Source organism: Urocitellus parryii, chromosome 5, assembly GCF_045843805.1.
Source record: "Urocitellus parryii isolate mUroPar1 chromosome 5, mUroPar1.hap1, whole genome shotgun sequence".
Taxonomy (NCBI): Eukaryota; Metazoa; Chordata; class Mammalia; order Rodentia; family Sciuridae; genus Urocitellus; species Urocitellus parryii.
In genome coordinates this window covers 131,566,533-131,582,796 of record NC_135535.1, presented here as the reverse complement: position 1 = coordinate 131,582,796, position 16,264 = coordinate 131,566,533, and positions in this window count along the sequence as shown.

The window sequence follows — 16,264 nt, the reverse complement described above, 5'->3', positions numbered from 1 at the left end:
GGTCCCATTGTCTGTGTAGCATTATTTACCTCATAACATCCCTGTATCTTTCTACTTTTCAGGAAGCGTCATTTTCTAAAGCAAATTGATATTTTAAAACATAAAAAATGATAATTTTATTGGCGGTGACTTCAAATTGGTTTATATTATGATATTATTATATATTAATGATACTCACAACTTAAAATGAGTATGAGCAGAAACCAACAATCGCAAAAGCTGATACATACTTTATTTTTGTCCTTGGGACCTGATGATTCTTTGATGTCTGCTCAGTCTTTTCTAGAAAACTCCTTTATCTCCAGGCAATATTATAACTGAAAGCTCAGTCTTTGTCCCCAATGCCAATTAACGCCAATTTAATAATGAACACCAGCTTTTGAGAAAAAATAAAATGAAGCTTTATTGCTTTGCTAGCAAAGGAGAAACACAGGGGTCTCCTGTCCCAAAGGCTGTGACCCTCCCCATCAAGAGGGACAGGGGAATGTTTTAAAGGACCTCTTCAAGGGTTACATTCCAGATGTGCTCTGGTAGGGGATTCCAGGGGAATCTTGATGCCCTGTTAGGATTTACTTGTTAATTTGGGAGACATTCACTTCCTACATTGTCCGTGGGTATCTCCTTCCTGTAGAAGGTGTGTTCAAGGACAATTAACTTGGGGAAGAAAAGATAACACTATCTCCCTAAACTTGTTAGGGAGAGGAAAGGGGAGAAGTGTGGGGGGAAAACAAACAAACAAACTTGTTCTTTTAAAAAATGAGCCTTAGAGCAAGAGGGCTATATTCAGAAGGTGAAGGGACCACTGTTACAATAGTATACAGTACGCACCCTGATTACTCTCTTTTGTGGGCAGTGCCAAAGGCAAATTCCTTCCTGGCTTCCTCTTACCCTTTAATATCATACCTTCTGTCCCATCCATCAGCCTTCCATCCAATCATCCTATTGGCCTTTGCATCATTTCTCTTTGAGGTGTTTTGAATTTTTTTGTTTCTGAGCCTCTAAGACTTTGACAACTTCTTTCAACATTAAATAGTATAATTCTAGTAAACCTGAGAGGAAAATGATCTACTCTGAATGAAAAATGTGTCACTCAGAAGCCAGTGTTCACACTGGTTGTCATGGGACTCAGGGTCTCCTGCCTTTCATTTGAAGCTGTCGATGGCAACAAGCCTTTCTGTGATTCGTGCTAACATGTTGCTTCCTGACAAATTCTGAGTTGTTTCCTTTATATCACTCATGCAATATCAGAGAATGGAGAAACTGTTGTGTTGTATTTACAAGGTGACTTCATCTACCTTTTCTTGACAGTAATACACACCACAGACTGGGAAAGTTCTATGGATAAGAGATTTATTTTATATATATAGTAGGAGAACACAATAATTTTATCTTTCTTTTATGTGATGCTGAGGATCAAACCCAGTGCCTCACATGTGCTAGGTGAGTACTCTACCACTGAGCCACAGCCACAAGATATTTTTTTGACTCACTATTCTGGTCCAAGTTCAAGGGGCTGCATCTGTAGCCCACTTGCTGTCAGAGTGCCAAGGTGATGAAAGAGAGCATGTGTGTCTCCTCTACATGTGCTCTCATTACAAAGCCACCAATATTCAGCCATGGGAGCTCCATCCATGATGACCTTGTCTGATCCTAGTCTACTCCCAACTGCTCCACCTATAAACACTATAGCTTAATTAAGGTTCCAACTTGAGACCTCACAGTGGAAATTAGATGCCAACATGGTTTAGAGGAAACTGACCATATTCAAATCATAGCACAAGTAAAATTTATGTAAGTAATTAAGCAAACATACTTTATTTTCAAATATTTTATAATTATTGATGAAGCCAAGCCCTGCAATGGTCATTAATTTTTTGGATAAATTGAAAACATAAGTGAAAGAAACCAAACATATGACTGGAACTTTTATAATAATATAGAAACTGCTTCTCAAGGACAAATCAGTGTTTATCTTAACACTATTCAAACCAAACTTTCCAATTAGCGCACACACTTCCTCTAATACTCCCCATTTTATGCACTATGTGCCTTTACACTGACTGCAATTCACTGATTTATTGGGCCTTGTGCTTAAGTTGTGCAAGCAGTACATTTAATAAAGAAGTACAAAATTTTTCTTCCATTGTTGAGAAATCTATAGATCCTATCCTTATAAAACCAATGAAAATAATAATTACACTAATATATATATATATATATATATATATATATATATATATATATATATATAATCAAAGTTACCTAAAGTATAAAATAGTAAACAATGTATATATACATAACTGGGAAACAACCTAGTTGGGAGAACATTTATAGGATTACATTCATTCATTCATTTTATGCATTCAACACTAGCTGTGGATCGAGCACTCTTCTATGCAGATAAAGTACTACTTGTTATGCATGTGTTGAATAAAAGATAGCTAAAAAAAAAACAACTTAGTAAAGGTGATTCTATGGAGGATGGTTAGATTGCTACTCTGAGTTTGACTAAAAAAGAAATATAATTTAAAGAGACTTGAACAAGAAAGAAAAGTCCTTTGGAAGAAACAGGAATTCCTTGGAGAGAAACATTCATGACAGAAACCATAAACCTAGGATATACTTGACACGTTCAAAACAACACATACACAATGTCAGAATAAGTGATACAATGTTAGATAAAAGTAATGTGAACATAAAATCGTCATCCTAGTTAAGACCTCTGACCAGAGAAGGACATGCTAGGTGTAATAATAACTAGACAACTGGCACATGGACTTGTTTGGACAAATTGGACTTAATGTCACTTTAGAATAGTGGTTCTCAACCCAGAGCAATTTCACCTTCCTGGGGACATTTCTCAATATTTGGAAACACTTTGGATTTCACTATGTGTCAGGAAGGTGCTACTGGCATTTAGTGTTAGAAGGCAGATGTTAAGTTTCCTGCAATGCCCAAGATAGCCCCCCTGTCCACAACACAGTGACATCTGACCCAAACTGTCAGTGTCGAGGCTGAGAAACTGCTTTAGATGGAAGAGGAGAACAATACCAAGTAGATATACCTCAGACTGTGCAAGAATCATACTCCATGGTGAGTTATGTATATTTTATTCAAATAGCAATGTGAAACCTTTAAAAGTATTTAAGGAAAAGAGCAGTATATCAATTATACAGTCCTAAAAGATTCCTCTGGCTTCTGTGTGATAAATGAAGGGTATAGAGACAAGAGCAGAAATGGGGAAATATGTTAGAGGCAAAGAATTTTGTTGCCATGAATAGGTTATTAATAACACATGTAAGGGAAATGTACTTTTGAAAATAAAGTCAGGAAGACTAGTTGATGGAAAGGATACGGGTAACAAGGGGAATAAAGAAATCACAAATACCTTCCAGTTAGCTTGAAGAGCTGGGTGGATGCTCTTCTTATTACTGAGACTATAACTTAGGCAAGTTTAACCTGAGGGTGAAGGCATTCCAGCTGCATTTCAGCAAGGAGAGCCCGAGATGTCTGTTTACTTGGAGACTGGAGTTCTGAAGAGAGGTCAAGGTTAGGCTTATAGATTGTGGGATATCAGCACATAGATAGTAATTAAAGCCATAGGAAATATGTGGTCCTGTAGGTAAAAGTCAATAAAGAAGGCAGGAGGTTAATCCCTAGGTTCCCTGACAAGAGAAAACAGAATAAAGTAGACAAGGCAGGACAATCTGGGCTTGTAGAAGTCAGGAGAAAAAGTTGTCAATTGCTTAAAAGACCCCTGAGAAAGGATGTAATATAAGAAAAGGGACGTGATTTTTTTTTTTTTTGTTTCCAGGGATTGAACTGGAGGGCATTCATCTCCTCAGCCACATGCCCAGGCCTATTTTGTATTTTATTTAGAGACAGGGTCTCACTGAGTTGCTTAGCACCTTGCCATTGCTGAGGCTGGCTTTGAACTGGTGGTGCTCCTGCTTCAGCCTCCCAAGCTGCTGAAATTACAGGCATGCACCATCACACCCAGCCAGTACTTGTGATCTTGGTAAGAGTGGTGTCCCAAGGTGGAAGAAGAAGGAAAGCCCAGGTAGAACCAGTTTGGGAGAAGTATGAGGTAAGAAAATGGAAACCAGTCACTGAAGAAATTCATTACACATTTTTTATTTTACCTCTGAAGAGGAGTAAAGAAGGAGGCATTTGTCAAAGGCAACATGAAGCTAAAAAATCACATACATTGTAACAGAAAGCCATGTTCCAATGTTAAATGATATTACAGAGAGGGAGAAGTTGATGTGGCATAAGGGAAGAAAACAAAGTTGTATGAGTGAAATTTCTGAGAAAGCAAGAGGATGGAATTTGGTGCAGATGTGGAAGAGCTCCCCACTGATGAAAGCAGGGGTACCCCAGGAGTTACAGAGGGGAATGTGAAGTGGGTGTGAGGCTGTTCTGGGCCTGAGGAAGAGACTACAGCCCCACAATGCAGAGAAATATACTTCTATTTTATCTTGAAAAATATGTTTCTTATTCTGATATTAGGCTTGCTAAAAACTCCAGTATTAATGATTTGGAGCATAGAGCTAATGGAGGAATACTGTATTTGTTGGCAAGGGTTACTTTGCCAGGAAGTATGGGTGTGAGGATGAAGATTTTCTTATTCAGGGTCTCACAAAGGAAGTATTTTGATGCATTTGAATAACGAAGAAACAAAATAATTGAGAAAGCGCCCAGATTGTCTATTAAAAGAAGGGACAATTATCATCTAATGGAATGTATATATTTAATTTCTTAACAAATTACTCAAGGTCAATTCTTAGTTTAAATTTTAAATTACGTTTATCTGAGGCTTCCGACTTAACTGGCATTGTTCAGTATCAATTTATTTCTGGAACTATAAATCTCTCCAAAATAATTTGTACTCCAGTCTTTCTCTGTGTTAATACAATCGGTGAAGTCAACTTGACCAAAATATCCCATGTGAATTGCAATTGTTTCCCCTCAAATGGTTTGTCATACCGTGGTTGAAATGAAGCAGCTTTGATTTACTACAGTTGGGGTGGAAGGGAGACTGCTGAAGGTTATAAGCCTGATTCTGCTTTTATTGTCTCATTTGAGGTTGACTTTTATGCTCCAGTAACCTCCCCAATTTTGTGTTTTTCCAAGTGTCTGTAATGCACAGAGTTGGGCATAGCCTTGGATGACACTTTGAGATAAGGAAGTTTGCTGAACATCTGGTCAGAAAGCAAGTTTTAAAGAGTGTTTTAGTGCCTAAAACTCAGAATCCAGGAGTTTAGCACAATATAGAGGATTGGATCAGCACATACAGATGTCATTTTATAAGTAATAAAGCATAAAAGGAAACATGTCCAGATAGGATAAAGCAGAGAAGAGAAATAGTGAATAGAATTTTCCCCTTCAATTAAAAAAGTGAATAAATGTATGACAAGATATAATAAGACTCAATTTACCCCCCCCAGCATTTTCACTGAAAAATCTAAAAGAAACATTCTGAAGATTGCAGTGTTTTAACAGAAAGGCTCCTAGTGGTTCTTGATTGCTCTCCTTCATCATCTCACTCTCTGGATTAGCAATCTGTTGATGTCCATTTCTTCCCTCTCAAATTCATTCTATAGGCAAATGAATGGAACATCAGAAGACATGTCTTTGTCAGCATGAAAAAATAAAAGAAGTGCTCTCTTTAACATGCTGTATATACAGACAGGAGTTTATAAAATAATAAGCAGGTGACACTGGTTTGGGCAAAGGGCTGGCCCGTTTAATTCAGTGATTGTGACGAGTAAATATAAAATATTAAAAAAAGTAAAGTGGTTGGTGGTAAGTGAAAGAGATGAGACCTAACTCATCAGGCCACAGGACTATCTTTAACTCACAGCAGGAATGAAGGAAAACAAGAATGTGTCATGAGGACAAAAAGGATGTTTTATGTTTTACCAAAATTTTCTAGAAGTCCTTCAGGCACCACCAGGGTGATCACGTCATAGAGACCCTGCACAGAGTTCGTGGTCGGCTCTTACCACAAGCAGCACATACTGAAATGGGGGCACTGATGATGTTATACCTAGCCAAGGTAAAGAAAAGAGGGTAGAGCAAGAATAGGATAACACAGAGGGAGATGCGAATATGACAGAGGAAATTCCTAACCAGGACTTCCAAATCTTCTTGATAAACCCTCTCAACACATCTTTATCATTAAAATAATTGAGACAATTACAATATAATAATAAATATATTAATCTGTTCTTGAAAGAGTAAGGAAGGGAGAAGAGGACGGAAAGGAGGGGGAAGGGAAGTAGCAGACACAAGATACACAGAGAGAACTCCATGGCTCCTTTGTGCATAATTAGCTGGAAACTTTTAAGACTGAAACTCTGTGGAGTCTGGAGTAGAAGCCAGCATATGAAAGAAAGACTAGAATAGACTCCATCCAATGCCCTCAAATACATTACAAGATTAGAGTGACCTTCCAAGGTCTTTGAAGAAAAAAGAAAAAGAAGTCAATCATGAAAACCTGGCTTTAGTATGGAGTTTGGATTTAGTCCCACCATACAGGGTGGGGACCTATTGCCTGAGTTGAGAAAATAGCATATAAATTGTTCCAGAACCTCAGAAAAACATAGGGCCCCAGTAGAGGCAAACGAAAAAATTTCCTGCGGAGATGACCACAATCATGGGCATATTCAGTCCCTAAAATATAACTACTGAAGCTAGTGATCTTGCAGGAAAAAACTACAACAAAAAAGAGAAAAATTTTATAATAAAATCTTCCATCAGAGTGTTAAGAGATGTAAAATTCAAATAAGAATTCAGCACAGAGATAACAGAAAAAACAATGTGAGCTAAAATAGATTAAAACAGAAAACCACATACCAAGGAAGAAGAAAAGGTTGCTACAATATTTTACAAACATCTTTAAGAAGAGAAAAATACTATCATCATTTCTACCATTCAACTTAAATCCTAGAGTCTTTGGTAAGCCTAATAATAAGAAATAAGAGAGATCTTATAGGATTAAGTAAAATTATATTATTCTGCACTGCAGAGGCTATGATTTATCTACTTAGAAAATTTAAAAAAAGAGGGGCTGGGGATGTGGCTCAAGCGGTAGCGCGCTCGCCTGGCATGCGTGCGGCCCGGGTACGATCCTCAGCACCACATACCAACAAAGATGTGTCCGCCGAGAACTAAAAAATAAATATTAAAAATTCTCTCTTTCTCTCTCTCTCCTCTCTCACTCTCTCTTTAAAAAAAAAAAAAAGAATAGCTAATAAAATTAAAGAGACTAAAATAAGCATACAAAAGCTTTCCTATTTATAGCTGTAATCAATTAGAAAATATAAGCTTAACAATTATTTTCATAGGAAACTTGCATAATTTTCTATTTCATTAATAATATCATGGAAATGACATGTGAAATTAAATGAACATAATAAGTGTAGACTTGGTGCATGTTGTAAATGAGTTGAAGATATTCTATTCACATTAAATGTTATGTAAGATAATGTATCAGGAAAAATATTTAAGAAGTAGGATTACAAATTCAGAAAACAAAAAAAAATTAAGAAATATCATTATGGAAATTGGTTACCCATATAAAAAAGTAATAGATTTCACATTATGTTGCCAAAAGCAACAACAGAACCCTCAGCTACATCAAAGGAATATTATATATAAGTTACAACTTCGAAAGGAAAATAACTATGTAAATTAAAAATTTTAAGGAAAAGTAAAACTTAAGAAACCAAAGTTAAAGAAAATTTATTTTTATCCTTTGTTTTCAAACTCTTACCTCTAAGCAGAACATAAATTCTTTAGAAATATATAGAATACTTTTGAACTAATTATAACCTAACTGCAAGAACAGAACCATATTTTCTGGAAAGTAAATCATTTCTATCTACCATTTATAACCATAGTAAAATAAAACTGAAAATAGATAGAAATTAATCCAGTACTTTCACACTGAAACAAACAAAAATATCTAAAACTCTTCTAAATAACCCCTGCTTAAATTGGAAATTAAAGCAACAAATAAGTCACTTGGAAATTAATGACAATTGATAATCAGCTGTTTGAAATTTGGTTGAAGAGGTAGTTTAAAAATTTGAGATGAAATGTTTTTTTTTTTTTTTAACGAAATATCAAAATAGCAAAAAACATAGAAGTAATTTTAAGGGAAAGTTAAAATGCCAAGAATGTGAAAATACAAATTCAGTGTCATATATAAAAAAAAGCAATAAGTTTGGTTTATAAAAATTCCAATAGTTACATGAAAGAGGAAAAAATATAAGTATAAAGAGTATGCTTTAAATATTTACAAAGTAAAAGTTTTAAATTATAAAAAAAGGTTTAGATTTATACGGACTAATAGAAATTCTCTAATTTCTATGATGAGTAGGGGGAAAAAGAATACAAATATTATAAGACTGAAATTTGAAAATGCTAAATAAAGATCATTGAAAATTTTAGGAACCCCTCACAATTTTATGATTCTGTGCTTTTCCATTTAATGTGAAGCATAAGGTGTATACTGAAAGCTCAAGTCATTTTATAAGGCTAACCCAAGTGTGATAATGAAATCTGACAGTGGTAGCAGGAAATCAAAGATAGCAATCGGTCTTACTCATGAATATGGGAATATGAAATAATATGGGAATGTGAAAATCAGCCCATCCATATATGTATTCATGCAACGCACATATATGTAAACAATATATACACTATATTTACATGTACACACACATATATATGTATACAAATTCTATGTACATACATACAATTCTAAGAAATGGAAATAATAGTTAACAAAATATCATAGCCTCTATTAAATATATTCAAATCTTTTTTTTAAGAGAGAAAGAGAGAGAGAATTTTAATATTTTTAGTTTTCAGCGGACACCACATCTTTGTATGTGGTGCTGAGGATCAAACCCCAGGCCGCATGCATGCCAGGCGAGCAAGCTACCACTTGAGCCACATCCCCAGCCGATATTCAAATCTTAAAGTCTGTAAATTCTACTGGGAAGGTTTCACCTAACTACCGTCTTTCCTGTGTCAGTACTTCCATGTTAACACCAATTTTTTGTTACTCATGTGGCAGTAACAGCTGATTTATTTTACTTACTCTGCTTTTCTATTTTATAAATGTTATTTTAAAAACTATTTCCTCTTGTTCATTATTTCTGTAAGCTTAAGTTACTTAATAATCTTACAGATTTTATATTTCTAAAACTAATTAAACTAAACAAAAAGTAATGGATCTATTTTTCATAAAAAAATTAGAAATATGGATTTTTTAAATAAAAGCTTACATGCAATTTGTTAGAGGTGAGACTGTCATAAATTTATAGGATATTTTGCTTACTTTCAAAACACTGAAATTTGTCTAAGTACCTTTTGCTTGATGCTAAGTTCCAATAAGTTGGACATTTTATGTTATAAAAACTTTGAGATTTATTTAAGAACTGCTAAATAAGCCTTGGGAATGTATACAATTCAAAAAACACATGTGTAATATAACTTCCAAGACTTGCTGCGGGCATTTGATCTGATTGTTGGCTGACATTTCCATCTCCTTTTATAATGTAGCATCCACATGCATTTGGTTTTTATAATGCATTTCAGGTTACTGTCAACCTTCCCCTTGTCAGTGACAACATTTATACACCAACAAACATGGTTTGTTTTAATACATGATTTTTGTTCACTGGACAGGCTAATCATGTGAACCCTCCCCAACCCAGATGAAACTTGGGAAACTAACAACTATTTCATAGAGAAAGAAATTTTAGAATATATTAAAAGTCTGATATGCCATGGCAAAGCAGGACTTATTCCCAAAGGTTCTCTAATAATTGGGCAATATTAGGATATCAGTTAATAAATGCAAGTAATCACAATGACAGGCCACCAGTAAAGCCACATAATCATCCTGAGATGCAGAAAATGTTAATAAAGAAATATCTATTCCTCCTTACTCTTAGTGAAAGGTACTTTTTTTATATAATAAAGACAATTTATCTATAACAAATTGACAAACATTAAAATAACACTAAAATGTAAGAGGGATACTTTTTAAAATCAAAACAAGGCTTAGACTGTCCACAGAAAGCAAAAATAAATAAAACTTTTATGGACAGTTTGCCAAAGTAGGAACAAATAGCCAAAATTATTAAGGTAGGAATAAAGAATATTCATGATTTTTGTTTTTTACTGTATGGAAACCCCAAGATAAATGAGAAAAAAAACTAGATATATTTTATATGTTCAAAAGTAGGCTGATTTTAAAATCTTCATAGAAAAATTATTTAATTTATGTCTGAGCCATTTAATATAATAATATATGCCACTGGAACACAGAAAATGCAACTAGTCTAGGTTAGTGTGTACTGTAACAAAAAAAAAAAAACACAAGAATGTAAAGACTTATGGGGAAAAGTAAAATAAACTCTTATGCTTTCTACATTGAAAGTATAGTATTTTGGACATGTTGAATAAAATAAAATAAGATTAATTTGTTTCATTTTACTTTTTTAATGGGGATACTACATTTTAAATTGCTTATGTAGCTTTAATATGACTCTAAAATTTTTATTAAACAGCAATGGTTTATAAAACTGATATTTTGTAAAAAGGAGATACTAAGATAGGAAATTTTTTCTTTTTAAAAAAGCAACAAAAAAATCAGCAAAATCAAAGAATGGAAACATACCATAGTATAATATACGTGTAGAAACTCATAAGAATAAAACTTTATAACTGTATCATGGGTTGTGTGAGGGAAAGGGAGATACTGAGATTGATAGATTCATAATGGAGAAGGCTGCTGTTGTATTTCTGCTTTGTAAATCATAATGTCATATGACAGTGGAATTTAAGTTACATTACCTCCTACATTCTCTGCAGGATGTACCAATATAAAATACCAATAGTGTAATGAAGGAAATGCTTGATTGGTAGACTTGATAAAATTTTAATGAAAATTTTATTTTGTGAGGACTGTGAACCATTTTAAAATTCATCAGAATAAACATATGAGAAAAAATAAGTTAGAAAACTAAATATTGGTATTTTCGTTTTCAGAACAAAACCCAGTGCATATGAAAATTAGAAGGTAAAGTGGTTACTTTAGTTCATAGAAAAACTAAGATCATGTAATACTGGGCAGTCAAACTACATGCAATAACAACAATAAAATTAATTTCTCTTTTGCATAATTAATACAAATTAAGTTTTAGAAGACTAAATCTTTACGTATGATACAATGCAAATAATTTTATACAGTAACCTGAACTATATAAAGATATAATCTTGGTGAAAGGGAGACATATAAATGTATAATACATGGAAGTACAAAAGAAAAAAAATGTAGGGAAATTCATGGATAATGTGGTAAGACAAATTACTTGTTTGACCTCTTAAGTGTGGAGGAAAATGCAACCTTAAGAATACTAATTACTCAGAAATTGAAACATGTCACTATTTAATAAGTACTTCTTACTAGGAGAAGTAACAGAAACCAAAGATAAGGCTTTAGGAGGGAAGACACTAATGTGAAAGTCATGCCAAAGTATTAATTAATTTCATTCTTTCTCACATGCCAGTTTCCTCTGATGCAAACTTAATACTGAGAGAACTAGGTGTCTTGATCTAAAATAATAACAATGTGGTATGTGTATAAATATTTACCTTTTCTCAATGTAGAGCAAGTTTTGTAGACTGAATTTTAGTTTGTGACGTGAATAAATATCATCTATCTGAACATGATTTTTTGAATTATTTTCAAATGTCAGCTCTTAACCGACATGCAAGTCATCTCTAAGTAATAAAATTTAATATCAGATTTGATTTCCACTCACATTTTGTGTGTTCAAGGTCTTCATTTCAGAAAGGATAATACTGCTGTGCAGAAGTTAGATTCCCTTACTGCCTATTCAGGTGCTTTGATGTGCCTATTTCTTTGAACAAAAATCTCTTTTTAAATGCTCTTTTGATATATGAGCTTAGGATTGCTGTGAAATTACTCCTGAAAGCAAATTGCTGATGAAGGCTTTAGAATTTATAAAAAGTAGTTATTTTGATACATTTGTTGATATTTTCTTGACAGGCAATGTACCAGAATTTACTTTGGAAAAAAAAAGTTATTTTTGTGAACACACAAAAGTAAACAGCAGGCAACACTTTCTAAAACACAAAATATATTTTACAGCCACATTTTCCCTTCCCTATTTGGTGGGCTTTCTGTGTTAGTGTGATGTTGATTTGTAATGGGGATACTGAAGATTGAAAAGGTCAGTTGGAACATTAACAAAAACTGAGCACAAATAGTCAAAGATTGAGAAAAAGACTTCCTATGTACTTTCTTCTAAACAAATGTGTTTATATACTGAATTGAAGTAGAACTTCAAAATAGTCTGGTTTAAGAATGAGGGTGAAATTTTGTAATCTTTTTGAGGTTGGTTGGGAGGGTTATAGCTGATTTAAATACTGTACTGGTCTAAATGTTTCTAAGTACTACATTCTTTCCTTTATCCTTACCAAAAATGCTGCCATGCTAGTGTGATTGGAGGCAGGGGTATAGTTCTCTTGTACAGTCTAGGAAACAATTTCTTCTTGTTCTGAGAATATCTTCTGCATCAAACAGTCCACTGATGATCTTCATATAACTAAAGAAAATATATGTACAAATGCATCTCCTGTTTTGTCAAACAAGTTAGTGTCTGATCCCTTACTTATTCCAAAAACATATTTGCATCCTTTTTCTACTTTTGTTATCTTTCCTCCCCATACCTCTCTTACTATTTTTCTTACTTGTTGAGAACACTTAAATGCTCTATAATCATAAATGTATTTTCCTTACTATATTCGTAGGTATATTTAAAAAAAAAACTAGTATTATAGGAAGACTGTTCACCTGTAGACTCATGTATTGCCCTCTGTGAGGCCAGATACAGCATTCTTATTACACTTATTTCTCTAGAGGTCTTTGATTTTCTGGAATATCTATTCTAATCTTCTCCCCTAACTCTCCAAAGGACCAGTTATTTTACTCTTCCTGGAGTCCTCTGTTCTCTGGCACTCTTTTCTCTCACAGCTGCATATTATTTGTGACTGAGCTGTCCTCAGGAAACTTAACTGGACAGTTTTCCTGGGTTGCATGTGTCATTTTCAATTTTTCCATTTTTTCCTGATTTTAATGTTTTTTTTTTAAATTTGGCTAAAGAAGGAGCCTATGCTTCATGAATATTGGTAGTTTGTCTGAATAATGCCTTTATTCTGTGTTCACTCTACCTGTGATCTTGTGAAATTTCTTTGCTGGGGCTCTTTTAATTTACAGGCTTGCATCCATCCATTTCTGCACTATGAAAAATATTATTTTCTGTATGATTTTTTTCCTCTACTCTTTTTCCTTCATTCTCAAATTTCTCTTTATAGTTATTTGATTTCCTGGGTTAGCTTTCAATATCTTTAGGTTTTACCTCATCTTTTCCCAGGTTTTATCAAGCTTTCTTATTTTTTATGACATTTCTTTCTTTTTTTATTAGCTACACCTGATAGTACAATAATCTTGACAATTCATACATTTGAATCAAATTGGGGTATAATTTCTCATTTTTCTGATAGTACAGGTTGCTGAATCACATTGGTCATACAGTCACCTATATACATACAGCAATCATAATGTCAATTTTATTCTGCTGCCCTTCCTCTCCCCCCTTCCCCTCTCCTCCCCTCCCATCACTTCTCTCTACCCAATCTAATGTGATACTCTTTTTAGGACATTTCTTTATCTTCATATTCTTTTACACATTCTTTTATTGTTAGCCATGGCATTTTAATTCCCAAGGATTCTGATGATTCCTTTCCTCAGGCATTTCCATCACAATTTGTGAATGAGAAACAATAAAAATATCTCTAAGAATATTCCTGTTGGTTATTTGACATTTTCTTATTTCCTATGGATCATTTCTATGGTCTCTTTGTGATCTTCTGTTAATATTTTTTTAAGAGAGAGTGAGAGAGGGGAGAGAGAGAGAGAGAGAGAGAGAGAGAGAGAGAGAGAGAGAGAGAGAGAATTTTTAATATTTTTTAGTTCTCGGCGGACACAACATCTTTGTTGGTATGTGGTGCTGAGGATTGAACCCGGGCCGCAAGCATGCCAGGCGAGCGCGCTACCGCTTGAGCCACATCCCCAGCCCTTCTGTTAATATTTAACAGGGTAGAAGCAGCTCATTGTCAACACTGTATTATGTGCACAGTGCTTGTCAAGTTGGGGAAATCTTCATTTTAGGATGCTTGGCTTAGAGCTGGTATCATTATGGGGATCCTAAGTATCAGAAAGTCACTGGGGTTAAGGTTGCTCTGTGGAAAGTCTGGAACCTGATGCTGACTTTTGTGAATCAGGATTAGGAGCAACAATGGAGGGGATGTTTCTAGGTCTGTGAATGATATTAGTGCTGTTCCCTGTTCCACATGTTGTCTCATGACTTCCTTGGACCTATTTTGTGCTTGATACTTTTTCAGTTCTGAAATGCTGTGATTTTTTTCCTAAAGTCCTATCTCCTTGGTTTTGCTCCATACTGCATTGCTCCATCCTAGAGCAAAAACTGCCACTATTATAATGACTCACTACCTTCCACAATTCCCAGAAACTTACATCCTGATGGTTCTTTACCAATCTCTTATGTGTTGAAGACTCATGACCTGTGTTTTGTATACTTATATCTTAGTTGACTGCCACAGTGAAAATTCATGCTTGCAATCTCCCATCTTTAACCAGAAGCTACCCCAGAGATTTTAATTTCCATGCTAATAACCCACCTATTCCCAAGTAATTGTAGATTCCCATCTCCTCAGACTTCCAGGTCAAATATTCTTTTTTTCTGATTGAATTATTGTACACAGCACATAAAAATTGTATTTTTGTTGATAAAAATTAATGTCCTTGACTATTTTAATGATATAAAATATTTCACTTTGTTTTAAATGGAATTTCATTGTATCTCTTTCATCTGATTAAATTAGGCTTTCTGGTTTCTTAAGCCATTTAAGCAAAGACAAAAGCTTTTGACAGTAAATCTATTTTGCATTCGTGGAGATAGCTTTTGCTGTTGAGTACCTACATTTCTGAAGTTCAGGATTGCTCTTGAATTTAAATTTATCCCTCAAGCAATTTGACTATGGAACAAAAGGCAACATGTGTATATGGGCTGTCTTTCTATGTGTTTAAGATCCTATGCTTTAAGAAGTAATAACTCATGAAACTGACATTCTAAAATCAAAAGTGATAGCAGCACCTTATCATCTTTGTCAGGCTTTGAAGACTAAAAATGCTCTAAATTTTATCTAGAATATTCAGAACATCTTATCACATAAAGAAAATGGAAATAAGTAGCTTGTGGAATAGGATTTTTATTATCAACCATTGTCATTTTTCCCTCATGTATAATTATATTTTTTGGTGCATAACAATTAGGATATTACCTATGGATTTTTCCTCCTCCTCTCACCTTAGAATACTTTGAGCACTAGTTTTGAAGCTCAGTGTTCCTTATTTGTTCTAAATCTATTTCCATATTTCCTGCCAATATTGGAAAACACCTTGAGAAAATATATTTTCAAAAGAGTATGAGTTTAATCCTTTAGCTTAAGTTTCAATTGTATATTCCAATGGACTTGGGGCTGAATTTTGATTGTTCACTTTAAATTAACTCTATACAATTTTCTAAATTGAGGAAAGCTATAGAAATAATTGCAATATTGAAAGATATTTTGGAAAATCTTTCTCCTTAAGTATAATGTAAATGTAGAATAGTTCTCATCTCCATGACATATGATAGGATGTGTCTGAGTAGGATTGCGGATTTTAACAAAGATTTTTTTTTTTCTTCACAGTAAGGTAAAGAGTGGACTAAGATGAGATGACTAAAGTCCCAATTGTGAAAAGTCAGAAGTCTAAAAATTACTAAAACAAGTCAAGAAACTAGAATCTCTCTATTCTCCTCTTTTCAGTGTGAACTAAATAATTCTTCCTATATGTTTTTTTTTCTATTTCCTCTATGAAAATAACCAAATGTACCAATTTTTTTGCATGTACTCTTAAAGAGTTTGTAAATAATACCATGCTTGAGAAGTGCAAGACTCAATTTATGAACAAGCTGTTTTGCTCATTACTATAAACCATCCAATTTATGCATAATATACACACAGTCTTCATTTCTAAAAGGATTTAATCCTGAGACTGTAATTTAGCAACTATTAATATTATAAAAGTGAA